Raw genomic sequence first — 19,712 nt, 5'->3', positions numbered from 1 at the left:
AAAGGAGCCATCTGAATACTGGAATGGTAGCTATTGTTGTACGAGAATTCTATCAATGGTAAATGTACATCCCAGTTACCACCAAAGTCGATGACACAAGAACGGATCATGTCCTCTAGGGTTTGAATAGTACGTTCGGTCTGTCCATCCGTCTGAGGATGAAAGGTCGTGCTAAGATTCAAGTGCGAACCCATAGCGGACTGAAACGTTTGCCAAAGACGTGAAGTAAAACGACCATCACGGTCAGAGATTATGTCTAAAGGTACGCCATGACGGCTTATAATCTCATCGGTATAGACTCGAGCAAGTTTCTCCACTCTGTAGTCTTCCCGAATAGGAAGAAAGTGAGCGGATTTGGTCAAACGATCGATAATCACCCAGATACTATCGTGACCTTTAGAGGTACGGGGAAGCTTAGTAATAAAGTCCATAGCGATACTATCCCATTTCCAAACAGGGATTTTGGGTTGTTCTAAGAGTCTAGAAGGACGCTGGTGTTCAGCCTTTACCTTCGAGCAAGTAAGGCACTTAGACACGTATACAGCAATGTCCCTCTTCATGCCAAGCCACCAATAAGTCGTGCGCAGATCCTGGTACATCTTGTCGGCACCTGGATAGATAGAGTATCGGGATTTGTGAGCCTCTGCCATAATGAGCTCATGGAGATTATCGCGATCTAGCACCCAGATGCGATTTAGATAGTGCTGAAGACCATCGGATTTAGTTTCGAGCTGATTCACATTGGCGCCATGAACTTCAATAGTTAGACTTCCTTCATTTGCTGACGAAAACTGTGCTTCACGAATACGAGCATGCAGATCACTAGAGATACGAATGGCCTTGAAATGGGTTTTACGACTAAGGGCGCCGGCTACTACATTCGCCTTGCCAGGATGATAGCGAATTTCACAGTCGTAGTCGTTAAGCAACTCCACCCAACGTCTCTGTCGCATGTTCAGCTCTTTTTGGTCGAAGATATGTTGAAGGCCCTTATGGTCAGTGAAAACCACACACTTAGTACCATAAAGGTAGTGTCGCCAGATCTTTAACGCAAAAATAACCGCACCAAGTTCCAGATCGTGAGTAGTGTAGTTTTTCTCATGCACCTTGAGCTGACGAGAGGCATAAGCAATGACTTTGTCTCGCTGCATGAGCACGCAGCCCAATCCACGGTTCAAGGCATCACAATATACCACAAAATTGTCATTGCCCCCAGGTAGGGTTAACACAGGAGCGTTACACAAGAGATTTTTAAGGGTTTGAAAGGATTCCTTTTGTTCGGGACCACAAACAAAAGGTTTCTCCTTTTGGGCTAGTGTAGTAAGAGGAACAGCGATTTTAGAAAAATCTGCAATGAACCGACGGTAATAACCCGCCAATCCTAGAAAAGAACGAATCTCAGATACGGATTTAGGCGTACACCAATTCTTCATTTCCTCGATCTTAGAAGGGTCAACATGAATATCCTGACTACTAACAATGTGACCAAGAAATTGTACTTCATTAATCCAAAACTCACACTTAGAAAATTTAGCATACAGACGTTCACCACGTAGAAGTTCAAGCATAAGACGTAGATGGCGAGCATGATCAGCTTTAGACTTAGAATAAATAAGAATATCATCAATAAAGACTATAACGAAATGGTCCAAATAAGGATTACAAACACGGTTCATAAGATCCATGAACACTGCAGGTGCGTTGGTCAAGCCAAAAGGCATGACTACGAACTCATAGTGCCCATAACGAGTACGAAACGTAGACTTAGGAATATCATCTTCGAGGACACGTAGTTGATGATATCCCGAACGTAGGTCACTCTTCGAGAAACACGACGCGCCTTGTAGTTGGTCAAATAGGTCGTCGATACGAGGAAGCGGATAACGATTCTTCACGGTAAGCTTATTTAGTTCACGGTAGTCGATACACATACGGAAGGAACCATCCTTCTTCTTGACGAATAAAACGGCAGCTCCCCACGGAGAGGTACTTGGACGAATAAAACCCTTGTCGAGTAATTCCTGCAATTGACTAGATAGCTCTTGCATCTCAGAAGGTGCAAGACGGTAAGGAGCCCTGGCGACCGGAGTCGCACCAGGTATGAGATCAATACGAAAGTCAACGGATCTGGGAGGAGGAAGACCGAGTAGATCCTCAGGAAAGACATCAGGAAAGCCACACACAACTGGAACATCGTTTATGCTCTTCCCCTTGCCCTTTTGTTCCACCACGTGGACCAAGAAGGTAGGGTTCTGTTTATGTAAGCTTCTGCTCGCTTGTGTGCATGACATCAATCTTAGTCCTTTTGAAGGTCGGTCTCCATAGACATGTAAAAGATCACCAGATGGAAGAGGGAGACGGACGAGTTTCTCGTGACACACAATTTCGGCATGGTTTTTACGCAACCAATCCATGCCGATGATAACATCAAAACTTCCCAAACGCATGGGTATGAGATCAATAGAGAATATATGATCGTTAAGAAACAAGGAACAATCACGCATGATAGAATTTACAAGAATCGACTTACCATTAGTGACCTCAACAGAGAACGACGTAGGTAACTTGGAGCGTGTACAGTTTATCAAAGACTCAAATTCCACGGACATAAACTTTTATCGGCACCAGTATCAAATAGGATCGAAGCATATAGATTATTAATAAGAAACATACCATTGACAACGTCATTGTCGTTACGAGCCTGGTTTGCATTAAGGTTGAACGCTCGCCCACGGGCGGCTGGCTGTTGTTCTTGGTTCAGCTGAGGACACTTGTTATGGAGGTGGGTAGTATCTCCACATTTGTAGCATGCACGAATAGCATTGACTGGCCTTGGGTTCTGTAGAGGAGCTGGAGGTGCCGGTAGAGCTGCCAGAGCTGGGGCTTGCTGAGCTTGCGGTGCAGGGTTAGCTTGACGACAATAGGGAGTTGTGTGACCATAGCGGTTACAGTTGGTGCACAAACGACATGCAGAAGTAGCAGGATTATGGTAGTTGCAAGTGGCACACTTGGGATGGGACCCAGTGTACTGCTTCTTAGCTTCTAGGACAGCAGGGTTAGCAGTAGCAGGAGTAGAAGTAGCAGGATGATGGTAGTTGCAAGTGGCACACTTGGGATGGGACACTATTGTTTCAATAGAGATTAATTGATTTCATGCAATTATCTAACCATGTCATCACAAATATCATGTTACAAACCAAATCATAAAATTGTTTCAAATTGTTCAAAAGACTAAATTAACTAGGCGACGTTTCTAAGCATCTCCCATGTTGATTCCATGCATTCCAAAGCATCCTATCAGCCTGCAACATGTATCAAAATATCAATACAAAAGTATTGGCGAGTATACAAGTTTGAAAATAGAATAATAATAGATTAAAACAACTCATATCCAAGTGTAAACGTAACAAAATAGTTTCAGCCGTGCTAGTGTTGTAGTCCAAGCAGTGATAGCCCAAGTATCCCGATGCTTTAGTGTTTACCCAAGTCTCAAGGCAAACTAGAATCCTCCTAACAATACCCCCAAAGAATAATGGGAGAGGTGCATCTCCTATAGCACTACTATTATTAAGGTGGAACTACACACTCTGGATTAAACGTCACATAGCACAAAGAATCAAGAATCTAGAATCACAAGTTTCATATAGGATAGGGTATAAGTTCCAAAGATTTTAAGTTTCATAGAATACATGTTACACCCCAAAAGTTTAAAGTAAAAGGGGATCGAGTATACTCACAGTGATTGCTTAACAATCGCAACTGTTATTGGATCAAAGGGAGCTCTTTTAGACTTAGCCTGATTAGATTACCATAGGATAAGAGTCGAGCAGAGTAACGAGATTGAGTAAAGGGTCAACCATGTCACTGGATCGGATGGCTATCCGATCGGATGGCTATCCGATCAGAGTGCCAGTCGGTCGGATGACGTAGTTGTGATTTAGACAGATGGCTGCCCGATCGGATGGCCATCCGATCGGGTTGCTACTTGAGTGGAAAGCATAAGTGAAAGGGAGGTGGCTGTCCGATAGGATGGTAATCCGATCGGATAGCAGCTCGATCCGAGTGTAGGTATCCTGAACATCCAATCGGATGGCTGCTTGATCGGACGGCTGTCCGATCGGGTTGCCATGCGATCAAACTTCCAAGTTTGTTTGTTTACAAAATGTTGAAAGTTTCAAGACAGAAGGCAAGTGTTACCCGAGAGGGTGGCTGTCCGAGCGGATTGTTGTCTGATCGGGTTGCCATTCGATCGGGCGACCCTTGTTCTTGTTTATCATTTTGTAAAATCTCTAAGTTTCTAGCTTAATGGTGACGACACAACACGCACTTGACAATAGTAAACTCGTTAGCACAAGGTCGTCCTGATCGGGTGGGAATCACCCCTATCCAATCAGTCGCCTGTCCTTAACGAAATTATGTCGGAATCTATCTCATGCCCGTCTTCTCCGGTATGACTCAGATCCAAGCCGACTTTAGACTATGCATCAAGTCCACAGCCTGTTTAGATCCGGTTTCTACCAAAATAAGGCAAAAGTTGATGAAAAGATGAAAAATAACCCAACTTTTATATGAAAAGTATAGATTTTGCTTAGATTTAGTGTAAAAACGCATGAATCATCTTGGATCTGAGCTAGATCTTGCTTAGAATGACGTCACATGTCAGTTTGTACAAACCTACATGATGACATCACCCTCAAGAACTCAGATCCGAGAGATTTCACGGTGAGAAGTGTGATTTCAAGTGAGAATCACGTAGAGAATGATGTGTAGAGCAAGAAAGTACAAGAATCTAGTCTAAAACATACCGAAATCAGCAAGAATAGGAAGAAAATGAAGAGTGCGTGTGTCTGGTCGAACAGAGCTGTCACATCACTCAAAATGGTGATGTGACAGGCCTATTTATAGTGAGGAAGGGAGTTAAGGCGGTGCAAGATGGATAGGGTGGTCACTCGTTCGGGTGGTCATCCAATCGGGTGGTCATCTGATCGGACGGTCATCCGATCGGACGACCACTCTGCCCAATCGTTCTTTTTCGTGTTCCCGATTTTGATTCGTTCTACGCGTTAGGTTAGGCGTTGCGTTGCATATAGTTTATGTAAAGTATCTAGATTACATTACAACCCAAAAAGTTTCCAAGTTTCATAGATTCCGTCAGTGACAGGGCTCCAGTCTCCCGTTCAACCAAGAATCAAGTTTCACGAGTCTAAGGAGTCAAACACCAATTTAAGTCTCAAGGGTCAAGAATCATCGTTTCTCAAGCATCAAGAATCAAGAGTCCAAGTACCAAGTATCAAGAATTATAAAGAATCAAGTATCTAGTTTAACTACCAAGAATCAAGTTTCTAGATTAAGCATCAAGAGTCAAGTATCTAGATTTAGTATCAAGTCTCATAGTTCAAGTGTTAAGAATCAAGCATTTAGAATATGAGTCAAGCATCATAGTAACAAGATTCATACCAAAAGTGTCAAATATCAACTCCATAAAACTACAGGGACCAAAATTGACAACTAATTAGAAGTTCAGGGACTGTTCTAGCCAAGTGTCTAAAGTTTAGGGATGCTGGGCGTTACAGCATGTGTCATAAAAAGTCAACAAATGTAGGCTAATCGTTTTATATTATTCCCCTCCTTTTTAACGTGACTTGCATGTGACTCACTTCCAAAACTAATCTCAACCCTCCATATTCAAGATCAATGTACCGTATCTCTCCATACCATTCTCACGATTTCTAGGTTGGGTGTGGCGCTGGTAGAGCCAACTGGGTGCAGCGCCGAAGGGGAACACTGCCCCATCTTCGGTTTCGGTTGGCTCGGGAATTCTCCCCCTTCTCCCCGACTACATTCTCTTTCTCTCTCTCTCTCTCTCTATCTCTCTCTCTCTTATGTAGGTTGGCTCGGTAAAGGGAAGGCACCACCCCCTTTGATGGGATGGGGAGGAAGGTTGGGTGTAGTGAAGATAATGTGGAGGATGGGGGTGTTCGGTGGACAACCCTCCCTACCTATGGTTAAGAAAAAGAAAGAAAAATCACACAAATAAGGATCATAAAGAAAAAAAAGAAAGAAAAATCACACAAATAAGGTTCCTGCAATAATCGTGCGGGGGGGGGGGGGTAGGGGGCTCGACTAGAGTAAAGTTCACGTACAAAGTGCCTTATCAGACCAAACGTACGAAAGGTATGAAAAAGCAAAAAAAACGCAGTGTCATTTTCGTAATATTTACTCGTATAGTAATTATCAAATTTACTCTACAAATGATCTTGTAAGATAATTTTGATCATGTAGAGTAATTTTGTAAAATGTTCTTGTAGGAGAATTTTGATCTTATAGAGTAATTTTGTAGAGTATTATAATTACTCTACAAATGATCTTGTATGGTAATTTTGATCTTGTAAGGTAATTTTCTAGAGTATCATAATTACTCTATAAATGATTTTGTAGAGTAATTTTGAATACTTGCAGAATAATTTTGATACACCTGTAGAGTAATTTTGATATAGAGTAATTTTGATATAGAGTAATTTTGATACACTTGTAGAGTAATTTTGATAATTACCATACAAGATCAAAATTACTGTACAAGATACACTTGTAGAGTAATTTTGATAGTTACGCTACAAGATTAAAATTACTCTACAAGAACATTTTACAAAATTACTCTAAAGATCAAAATTACCCTACAAGATCATTTGTAGAGTAATTTTGATAATTACTCTACGAGTAAATAATTACGAAAATGCCATCGCATTTTTCAACAAAACCTTCAGTTTGTATGTTTTGTACATTAAAATTACTTGTATTAGATCTTTTGTCGGCTCGACTATACAAAAGAAAAACACTAAGTTGAAGTTTGGGCCACCTAGCCCTTAGTCTCTTGAATTTCTTGTTAGAATTGTGCGGTGTGTCATCATTTACCACGTGTTAGTATTCTTAAAAAAATTAGGATCCTCTTTTGGCCTCAGGAAAAGATTGAACCAGTCTTGCCCATTGCCAACTCCTTCTAAAAGTTACCGTATCTTATATGTAGGGCTGCAAACGAACCGAACGAACACGGACATAACTTTATTCGTGTTCGTTTGTTAAGAAATATATGTGTTCGCGAACCATTCACGAACACTTATCAAACGAGATTTTTTGTTCGTGTTTGTTTGTTAAGGAAATGAACTTGTTTGTGTTTATTTGTTAATTTTAGGCAACGAACAAAAATGAACGTTGACGAACATAAATGAGCATAAACTAATGTTCATGAACACAAATGGAAACAAACGAACACAAACAATCGTTCATAAACATAATATATAATACACTGACACTTATTAGATTTTTAATTTGTCGGAATTTTGAAGTATTTAAAGAAATATAAAAACTAAAAACACAAATGAACTATCAAACACAAACGAACATGTTACTGAATGTTCACGAACATAAACGAAAGAACACGACGTATGTTCATGTTTGTTCATTTAACTAAACAAACGAAATTTCTTGTTCGTGTTCGTAAACGAACGAACACAAACGAATTTCCCGCCGAACAGTACATGAACTGTTTGCCGAACGTTTGGTTCGTTTGCAGCCCTACTTATATATGTATCGGGAGAGTGTTTTTGCTCATCATTATGTAACAACTAATCACTGATACCTTTTATATAGTTTTTTATACCCAAATAGGTCGAGCACATTATTCTTTAAGTTCAGTTTTAAGACTGCATTTTTATTCACATTTAGTTTAAAATGTATGTTACTTAAATATGATGCAATGAAGCTACCAGATTTAAATTCAAATCAAGTGCCAAAGGAAGAGGAAATGAGCATGCGAGAAGGGGACCGAGAGTGCTTCCTTTTGGCCTGAAAAGGTTTCATTATTTACTTCATCAATCATCTTCATTATTTCCTTTTCATTTTTTGAAAAAAAAAAAAGATGTATAACAATAAATTTGATGCATAAAGTTTTAAATATTGCTAGACGGTCGTGATAGAGTGATAGTGAACATTTGATTCAACCCAGATTTTTATTAGTTGTTAATGATATAACAATCCTCTTAAAGTTACTTAAATATATATGACCTTTCTAGAGTAATAAGAAATTTTTATTTTGCAAGCGTGATTAAAAAGAGTTTCTTTAAATAGAAATATAGAATCGATCGATTTCGGTATTTAACAATAATTTATTTTGCAAGCCGCAGAGGTTTTACCATAATGGACCTTTGAGTGGTGTGTTTTCTCTGGAATAGTGGCGAGTCTAGTCGACAAAGGCGTCTTTATTCGCGAGCGTAGGCGTCCTTTTGCCATTGAATTTACCCGAATGATCTGACTTTTTTTTTATTGATTGTTAAAAAGAACTATCATTTTTTTCCTTAAAACTTAGGTTACTTTCGAAGACTAGAGAACATCTTTAAAGTAAGTACATTTTCATCATATATATATATACATGTAGAGTAATGATCTCGTATAAATACGGTTATCATCTAAAACGTACGAATGACGTGGAAAAGTGAAAAAGTGCGGTGACATTTTCGTAATTATTCCATTAGTAGAGTAACTATCAAAATTACTCTACAAGTGCATCATAATTACTCTACTAGTTCATCAAGATAACATAACATACACAGTTACTCTATAAGTTCATCAAACAACATACAATTCAAAATTATTCTACAAGTGTCTCATAATTACTCTACCAATTTATCAAAAATATATAACAGACACATTTATCTACAAGTTCATCAAACAACATAAAATTCAAAATTACTCTACAAGTGTATCATAATTATTCTACTAGTTCATCAAGATAATTACTCTACTAATAGAATAATTACGAAAATGTCACTGTTTTTTTTTTACTTTTCCACGTCATTCGTACGTTTTGTATGATAACCGTATGTGTATTTGATCTTTTATCTACACGTGTAAGCTTATTTTAAAGATATACCTATACTCGTACCCATACCCATACTCAAAGTTCATCGAATTACTTTTCAAACGGCTAACATTTGGAGAAAATATATATATATTATCATAATGTAATGATATTGTAAACGTTATCGATATGATTTTGCCACCAAACATCTCAACTCATAACGTGTACTTCACTTTACAATGAAACATGATTGTATGTGTATATCGGCCGGATTGAATACTATACATTTTAGGATAAAACTAATATGAAGGATACCTGAAGCGATTAATGTTGTCCGCATGTTTTTAAGATATTTTTTATTGCATCGCTTTTTCACTTATCAACAACCACTAAACTCTTGTTTCCTCGCTTTCTATGGCCAAAACACACTACATTCGAGCTTTAAAACTGATTTGTATTAGAATAGGTTATGTAAGTTAGATATCTTTTATAGCTTAGTTATAATATATGTTTAATTATAAGTGTATTAGGTTAGAACCCCGTGTATTATACGGGTTGAATAAATATAATTTTATATACCAAGTAATAAAATAGTTACATCTTTTAAAACTCGTGTATTGCACGATTTGAATAAACACATGTCTTACACGAATAATGTAATCCGTTAAAACATTTAGTCATCAAGATGTGTTTTCTAACAAAAGGAACTTTGAGGTGTTATTTACTTATTGTAACATCTCATTTTATTTTTTATTAGGTTAGAGAGTTGTGTACTACATGGTTTATAACATTTTACTTTGTTTTTTATTTATTATTAGGTTAGAAACTTACGTATTACCTGATGTTGGATAATCAGCAGAAAAAAAGAAAAGAAATATTTTAGTAAAAACTATTAAATATACAAGAGATAAGCTGGATATTATGATTTAATATTATTATTTCATTGGAGTGTAAAACGGGATAATGGGATCCTTTATTAGAAATAGGATTTTAAATATACCATGTATAAAAAATATATATGATCTACATGTATTGAATAAATCCTTTTAACGAAACAGTTGATTAAAAAAATATTTTTATTTTAATATGTGATTATCAGTTATCCTTGTCCTTATCATCAAAATATAAAAACAATTAAAACTACCAATTAAATAAAATCTTTATCTTTATAAATATTTAAAACGCTAATATATTTTTTTAGATTTTAATAATTAATATATGATTATAATAATTAATATATTATTATCAGTTATCTTTGTCTTTATCATTAAAATCTCTTCTAAATTTTAAATTTAATATTATCAATAAATGACTTTTCATAATAAATATTTAGAAAAATAATTTTAATATGTGATTATCAGTTATCCTTGTCCTTATCATCAAAATATAAAAACAACTAAAACTACCAATTAAATAAAATCTTTATCTTTATAAATATTTAAAACACTAATATATTTTTTTAGATTTTAATAATTAATATATGATTATAATAATTAATATATTATTATCAGTTATCTTTGTCTTTATCATTAAAATCTCTTCTAAATTTTAAATTTAATATTATCAATAAATGATCTTTCATAATAAATATTTAGAAAAATAATTAAGACTGCCTCATAGAACGCCATGTGTCCCAAACATGGTTTCTTTTATTATATGTATAGATTTATGTATTATTATTCATAAGATAGGTATAGACGGTTAAGGTATGTATATTATATCATATATATACTGATGTAATGTTTCTCTTTTCGATATGAATCACAATCAGAGAATTCATTCTCTCTTCGGTTCCAAAACCCTAACATAAATCAAGTTTAATTCCAACAAGTGGTATCAGAGCCATCTCGATCCACACACGCATTCAACATTTGTTATAATCATTCGATCAATTCCATAAACATACAGTCATGACGACAACAAACGCAGGAATACAAACCCAAATTCCAAAATTACTGGGACAAAACTATTATCACTGGCATATTCAAATGAAAGTTGTTAGAATCATAAGATTTATGGTCAGCTGTGGAAGAAGGATACAATCAACTTGTCACACCCCGATTTCCACGAGTCTCACCGGTGGGCCCGGTGGGGGATTACCGTGACGTAGTTGGCAACAATATAGTCAAACCACACAATATATGAATGCACAGCGGAAGCATAAAGATAATTATATTTCAACCATTGTTTGTAATATCAAATGTATTACGAATAGTCGAAAGGTATCCACAGGGGATCAAATAAAAATATAAGTATTGTTCAACAGACGTAGGCATCTTAAGCTTGCGTGACTCTTTATGATGCTAAGGAGAAATATCCAGCCAATTACGTTTAGTACCTGCATTTAATCTTTTTGGAAAAATACGTCAGTTTACACTGGTAAATACATTCAACCGACACTTTTGTAAAATGTTTATTAAAATTGATTTGAATGCACAAGGCACAAACTCTTTTATAACTTGGGAGAATTATTTAAATTTATAATCTTGTGAACGTATTACATGTTCCTTATGCGTTCAGTAGCCCGGATCTAGTCCGGGTTAAAGATCAATAGACACACCACAATATTCTTTTGTGCACTGACGGGTGTACGCCTACACCCCGCGCTTAAGTTGTGGCCATTTCGTAAAATGATGCCAGGGATATCCGGGACATGGTCATTAACCCCCCAAAGGCTTTTAAGTAACAAGACTGTTTAAACGAGCCGATCAAATTTTTTCAATTACCCACTCAACGGTGGAGAATTTGATGCTCGATCAAGCGGTATGCTATATACCGTAGCCCAAGCCCGTATAACGGAAAATAAGTTAAAAGTATTTACCTTTGCAAGTATAAATCCTTAATCGAATAAATTGCAAATAGCTTTTGCCGGTCTCCTATTCTGGAATGAAGGCTTAAAATAACTATTAGAATCCTAACGGGTCTTTATCTTAGCCGTAGCTTAGACCGGTCAGTTTCAAAGGATTGTTACGGTTTAATCGCGTGAAAGGCGAAAACCGAGAATGGAATGTGATTTAGACCCAACAAGTTTGAAGACTTGTTTTATATTGGCATAATAACCACACTCTGGATTTTGGGGTCAAAACAATATGGTTTGACCCGTTTCGGCTAGTTTATGTAAACTAGTTACATAAGCCGAACCGTGCGCACAAAAGGCGTAACGGGTAACCGTAAGAGTCCTACACTGGTTTCCTAAGTCAATACGCTTTAAAGAGGTTGTGGTATCAGTAGGATACCTTCCATAATGCCCGTAACGAGTTTAAGTTCATATTATGCCCCGTAGGGGTATTTTGGTCTTTTTAAAGATTATAAAAGAGGTTTCTGAGTTCTACAGGAAATCTGAGTTTCCCGAACAGTTTATGAAGTCCAAAATACTTTATTTATTATTTAAAATCAGTAGCAACTGGAATCGGGTCAAAAGACCTTGTAGAACTCAAGTTATGGCCGAAAAGGGTATATTCGGTAATTACCGAACCGTTGCCATAACCGTAGGTTATGAGCAGGTTAAAAATAATTAAAAATCTTTAAAAATCTTTAAAATCCCAAAATATTATTTTACATCAGTGTGTAAAAGGTTTGGTGTCGAAATCCGGGTTTAGATAGGCGTTATGCAAATTGCGCTATTTAATTACTAAAGTTTCCGTAATTTGCGCTATTTAGCATAACTCCTATTCTGGACCTCGGATTGACGTGAAATTTTAGGGACATGCTTAGAAATCAGTAACCAAGGCCATGGTCTCTTCACGTGTCCGAAATTCTCGTTTTAAATTAAAAAGGGCGTTACGGTCAACTTTTAAGCATTTAACGGAAAGCTGTAAAAGACTCGGACAAACAACGAACCGGTCACAGAGGGTAATACCATCATGTAGCCTGGTCCTAAGAGAGTCCTAAGGCATATCTATATCATACTTTAACGGGTCAGAACTGAAGTCAAAGCAAAAGTCAAAGTTTTGCGACTTTCGGCTCCGAACCGGGTCAAAACAGTAAATGGTCGGATCAAACAAGCTTAGACTAGTTAATATACTTATTATCATGTTTTATGAGTGTTAAAACAAGTTACACACCATCTACATTACTGATTATGCATGAAATCGCAAAATAGCATTTCTGTTGACTTTTTCTAAGCACGTTTGACTCGACATTCGGACTAGTTAGAGTGGAAATCAGAGGGTGCCCTTTTAGGGGTTTAGAGCCCACATGATTACCAACATATAACTATCTTTGATTCGACAAAAAACTGGACCATTTGTGATTTATCGCAAAGTCAATCGTTAATTACGACGGATTGACTTTTAAGCTAAATTATGTATAAACTAAGCCACAAAAGGGTAGGCATACTTACAGAAGCTTGGTGCACGACTAGAGATGATGGAAGAATGCTTTAGAGCTCCAGAAGTGAACTAGAAGGTAGGTTTGAGGTGTGTTGAACAATGGAACACTACCTTGCCTTTTATAGTGAATTATGGTGCACAAGATCATTACAACTCACTCTAGGATTGCTCATGGATGATTAGCAGGTGTCCCTGAGTGCTAGGGGACATGTAGAGGGCGCCCATGCTTCAATTAATGTACACAAGGTCGTTCACAAGCTCAAACAATGAATCTGTCCAAACTTTATGCATCTGGGACTCCCACGCGGCCCGCTTTAGGATTCAAGCAACTCAGACGCGGGCCGCTTGAATCTTTAAGTCAGAAAACAAATCTGCAGGTGGCGCGCGGCCCGCATTAAATCATGCATATCCTCCACGCGGCCCGCATTAGGCCTGTTTTTCAAGATTTTCATATCTTTTGTAATCATTAACCTGACCTTTCGGTTTCGAAGGGGTAACTTTGCGATTTGGCCCTCGATTATTTACAATTAAGGGCCTCGTGACTTTTACCCGCATTGTTAAGTCCCCGGTTAGTTTAATTACTATCCGAAAAGCCTTAACTTTTATTGTTGACGCTTTTAACCCCTCGCATACGAATTTGATCATAACTTTCTCGTTTTAAAACGGAACTTCGCGAAATTTATATCGTATATTCTAGTGAGCGTATTTTACTGTTACAAAGCCTCGGGTTCGTCAAAGGGTCACTCAAAGGTATAAATTAAACATGTTGACACAATTAACCCCTGTAGCTTGTAATCTCTCACTTTCTTCCGCGTTTCGCTCCGTACGATCCATGATTTATTCGTTTGAAGGTACGAGCATCATCTAGGGTTACTATACAGTATATTTACCCCTCGTTGACATTTTTAACCCTCGAATTTACATACTTTCAAGGTTAGTCAACTTTAGTCCTTTATTTAGTATTTAATACCACGTGTAAACTCATGACACGTGTCAACACATTATTGGACACAAAATTTCGAGGTGTTACACAACTCGCATCTGGGGCATCAGAGAGTGACCAAAACGCGCATAAAGAAAAGGTTAAGAGAGACAAGAAGGCGTTACACATCATTTTCCAGGCAGTGAATGAAACCATCTTTGAAAGAATCGCTACATGTACAACATCTAAGGAAGCGTGGAATGTTCTTCACAAGGCTTATAGAGGCGAACAGTGAGTAAAGATGGTAACACTCCAAACCCTAAGATGTGAATTCGATTCATTAGAATGAAAGAAACAGAGTCAATAGAAGATTTTATTAATCGAACAACTGTTATAGTAAATCAATTACGTATGAACGAAGAAAACATAACCGAACAGAGAATAGTAGAAAAAAATTCTTAGAACCCTTACAAGAAAATACGAGTCAGTGGTTGTTGCCATCGAAGAATCCAAGGATCTGAATATCATGTCTACTGAAGAATTACCCGGTATTCTTCAGTCACATGAATTGAGATTGAAACAATATGATGATATACCGATGGAACAAGCATTCCAAGTACAGGGAAATTACTCTGATCATTCAAGACAATATCGACCAGACAACTCAGGCCGAGGACGCGGCAAAGGAAGAGGGAGATCTTATAGTCAAATAAGATGTTATAATTGTCAAAAACTGGGACATACCGCTCGTTTCTGTCAAAAGAAAGACGAGAATGAAAGAACAGGAAATGCACTTATGCATGAGGAAGAAACAAATGAAAAGTATGAAGACACAATGTTTATGATATTCAACGTAGAAGAAGTGACTAAGAATGATTGCTGGTATTTAGACAGTGGTTGTAGCAATCACATGACTGGAGATAAAAGTCTGTTCATTACACTTAATGAATCTGAGAGAAGAGAAGTTTGAACGGGGGATGACAAAAAGCTTGAAGTGCTAGGATGTGGTGATGTTGCCATAAAAGTTAAGGGGTTAGAAAAGAAGGTTCTGAATGTGTTTTACGTAGAAGGACTGAAGCATAATCTACTTAGTGTTGGACAACTTGTCCAAAAGGGATATGAAGTGAAATTCTCGAACAAAGAGTGTGCAATCAAGGATTCGACAAGTGAATTAATAGGTGTGGTGAAAATGAAAGGAAACAAAATGTTTCCTTTAAATCTTAATCATGCTATGATACCTCGGGCATATAGCATGATGACACAAGATGTATCGATACTATGGCATCAACGTTATGGACACATCAATTTCGATACCTTATATAATATGGGAACGAATGAAGTGGTTAAGGGAATACCGAAGATTTCAAAACAACAACATAAGGTGTGCCAAGGCTGTGTTCTCGGCAAACATGCAAGGAAATCGTTTCCTAAATACTCAAAATGGCATGCCAGCAAACCACTATAACTGATCCATTCGGACATATGTGGTCCTATGAGAACACTATCCATCGGTGGATGTAAATACTTCATCACATTTATAGATGACTTTTCGAGGAAAACTTGGGTATATTTTTTAAAACTCAAATCGGAAGCCCTATCTTACTTCAAGATATTCAAGAAATTTGCAGAAAATCAAGCAGACTACAAAGTGAAATGCATACGAACAGATAAAGGTGGTGAATACTGTGGCCAAGATTTCCAAGACTACCTGAAAGAAAACGTAATTGTGCATCAACTTACCATAAGTTATACCCCACAGCAAAATGGGGTGGCTGAATGGAAAAATAGAACGATCATGGAGCTAAGTAGAAGTATGATGAAAATGATGAATGTCTCAAATACTCTCTGGGCAGAAGTGGTTGCATGTGCAACTTATTTATTAAATCGAACCATTACAAAGAAAGTTCCAAACATCACTCCTGAAGAGACATGGAGTGGGAAGAAACCAAGTGTAGAACACCTCAAAGTATTCGGATGCACGACATATGCTCATATTCCAAAGCAAAAACGAAGCAAGCTGGATGACAAGACAGAAAGGACAATATTCATCGGATATAGTGAAAGTATCAAAGCCTATAAACTCTACAATCCAATAACGAACAAGGTTATTATCAGTAGAGATGTTATATTTGATGAATATCAAATCTGGAGGGATGGAAACACACATGAAAAGGGTACACATATTAGGATCAGTGACTCAGAAGAGGAGTTTCATGAAGAATCATTAGGAAATCTTGAATCAGAACCAGTAACTGAAGGAAATGATCAATCAGATGTCACAGATGACAACGAAACAGTTAATGATCAAAGAGAGGATGAGTCATCTTCATCATCAGAAAACGAAGAGCTGAGAACAAGGAATATAGCTGACATCTATCAGAATACTCAAGGTTTCACAGAAACACAAGTGAATGATATGTATAAAAGAGATCAAATGGTACATGATAATAGTGTTGCGAACTTCGTTCTCTACACTAATGCAGATCCAATTACTTATGATGATGCATGCAAAGATGTGAAATGGAGAGAAGCAATGGATAGAGAAATTGAGTCAATTCAGAAAAACAAAACCTGGGAGTTGGTGGAACCTCCAAAAGGACAAACACCTATTGGAGTTAAGTGGATATTCAAGACTAAGTATGACGAACATGGTAAAGTGAGCAAACACAAAGCCCGTTTGGTTGCAAAAATTCCCCCCATCCCCACACTTGGGATACATTGACCCCAGTGTATGGCTTTGGGAGGCTTTGATCACTAACTCAATCAACATCAACAAAAGCTTTTTTACTCAAACCCCAAATTTCTTTTTGTATTTTTCATTTTATAATTTTTTTTTATGCTTTTCTTCTTTTTATCACACGACACCACCAATTAACACCATCCCAACAAAACAAAACAAAACAATCACACACCATAACAAACCAACCATAAAGATTAGGATTGCTATTCTAGAAATTAGGAAATCAAATACAAATTGTCTCAAACAAACCTTCAATCTAGGACAATCATAAAGTGTTTAGCCACACATTGCTCGAATCAACATCCTAACAAAGATATTATTGTTCATACGGATCAAAGACACAAACCGAATGTTAGAGATTGTCCAAAAACAAGCAAGAACTAGCCAATTCGCCCCTGGAATGCCCCCAAAACCGACAATGATTGGAATATGTGAAAAGACACCATCAAAACCAACTTAATGTGGCAGTTACACTTTTCACGCAGCCACCACCGTAATTTACAGCCCTACCGTAAATTACGGTGGACTTCAAAATGTTACGGTGGCAAGAGACTGGTTTACGGTGGCATCCAAATGAAATCCAGGTCCACCGTAAATTACGGTAGGACCGTAATTTACGGTGGTGAGCTGATTTGTTTTCTTTGTTTTGTCTCTTGTTCCACGCTCGACCCGTTCATCACCAAAGTCTCTAAAGCTGCATTTAATCCATCTTTTAGTTCCCGAACCGTACCTGAAACATTGGCAACCGTAGTTATCTAATTCAAGATAATTACACGATTAAGTGAAGGATTATTTTATCTTTTAACATGCTTAAGGGTTGTCCAATGGACCACCCGTCACATCCCCACACTTAACCGTTGCTTGTCCCAAGCAACTCATCAAATCAATTTCGAAACAAGTGATCAAATTAACCCAAGAAAAACATGCGATCTTTTTACTAACCCCTTTTTAACACCCAAGCAATGCACCCCTTTCCAAATCTCTCCTCTCGGCTACAAGTGAAAACTAGCAAAGATAAGCGAGACACACACTAGGCAAACGGGTGGTTGCACAATCATAAGCTTGTACCTAAATCGATCATTCTCCTAAAATGGGTCAAACATGAATGCAAATCAAAGGGACTTCAAGGTTGTAACGCGGCTAGGTGTATAGGTAGGAAATGGAATATATATGAAGTAGCGAAAATTCGACCCGGTCTTTTTATTACAAACGTAAACAAACAAACTACTATATACAAGACAATTAAACCACCCCTCTTTTTTTTTTCTTTTCTTTGCTTTTCTCTTTTTTTTTTTTTGACTAAGCAACAACCATACAATAACGCATTAACCATATCTACTTCAAACTAGCAAAACTACTAATACTATCACTAACACTATAAGACCGGGCCAAATTTGGGTAAATTTTTAAGTAAGTAGCTAGGGGAAACAAATGATAGGCTTTAAAGGCACAAAATCGCAACTAAATGTCCAAACCCCCGCCCCTCTCACTACCATGCTCATATATATACTTATGAGGTCCAACCCCCCAAATCCCACACTCGCTCACAACAACGACGAGGCTACCTAAATGCCCTTATCCTTTCTACATTCATGTCTAACTAAGGACTCAAATCGCATTCAAGCACAAGTTCTAATGTACCCCCACCCGTAGCCACTCTCATCAAAGACAATCATTATTTATGTACAAGTATGGCTACAATTCTCACCAAGAATGAAAAAAGGTATCAAGGGTTGCCGGTGCATCAACTTGGGGTTAAGTTAGGGCGTTCAAATTTTCACATCATTTCACTTAGCTCAAAATTTTTCAAAAACTTCAAAAATTCCCCCCATCCCCACACTTGGGATACATTGACCCCAATGTATGGCTTTGGGAGGCTTTGATCACTAACTCAATCAACATCAACAAAAGCTTTTTTACTCAAACCCCAAATTTCTTTTTGTATTTTTCATTTTATAATTTTTTTATGCTTTTCTTCTTTTTATCACACGACACCACCAATTAACACCATCCCAACAAAACAAAACAAAACAAACATACACCACCCATCCACCCAACCATAATCAACCTAAAACCGCAAATATATACAAATTATACAAAAGAGAGAGAGTACCACCTGATTAATAGTAGCGCGGTCCTGGAGGTCCAAAGATGGATGACATCATGTCATTCCATTCTCCAAATCCAAATGCGCCGCTGCTACTCCCTCCTTCTTGTTGTGCTCCCTCTTGCTGCCTTGGGTTGAGCCATTGAGAATGGTGAAGTGGTGGAGTCGAATATGAGATGATACCATCATAAGGCGGTAATGAGGCATAGTCCACATGTTGTGGATCCTCAACAACCGGCCTTCCGGCATGCCAATCCGCATGCATCCTCCTCGCCTGATCATCATGATATCTATTATTCGTGTCCACCTCTCTAGAGTATGCGAATGTGCGGTTCCATGCCTCTTGGCGATCGAAGCTATGTTTTAACGACCGCTCTATGCTTGCGCTATTCCTCGTGTGTTGATCAAACAACGACCTCTCCGCCCCCGACCATGAATCAAAAATAGATGCCGGAGGACGTTGACTTTCAATCACCTCTTGCATTGTACCACTATAAGCCCAACCCGGCTCATACGACTGTTGCGCATAGTCATAAAACATACCACCGTGACCTCCACCATGATCCCCTTGACCCACATTCAAGTTCACCCCACCTTGCGGTTGCTCCTCATAATCTTCATCCCCGCTTGGGATCTCTGCTTCACTCTCGGGTTCATCTTCTTCACCCGGTAACAAATCCCTCGCATTCGCCTTAAGAGCTCTCCACCTTTGGCCTTGCGACTTTAACTTGTGATAACACTCCGTCTGAGTATACGTC

This window comes from Helianthus annuus, chromosome 12, assembly GCF_002127325.2.
Source record: "Helianthus annuus cultivar XRQ/B chromosome 12, HanXRQr2.0-SUNRISE, whole genome shotgun sequence".
NCBI classification, from domain to species: Eukaryota; Viridiplantae; Streptophyta; class Magnoliopsida; order Asterales; family Asteraceae; genus Helianthus; species Helianthus annuus.
This window is presented reverse-complemented; position numbering follows the sequence as displayed.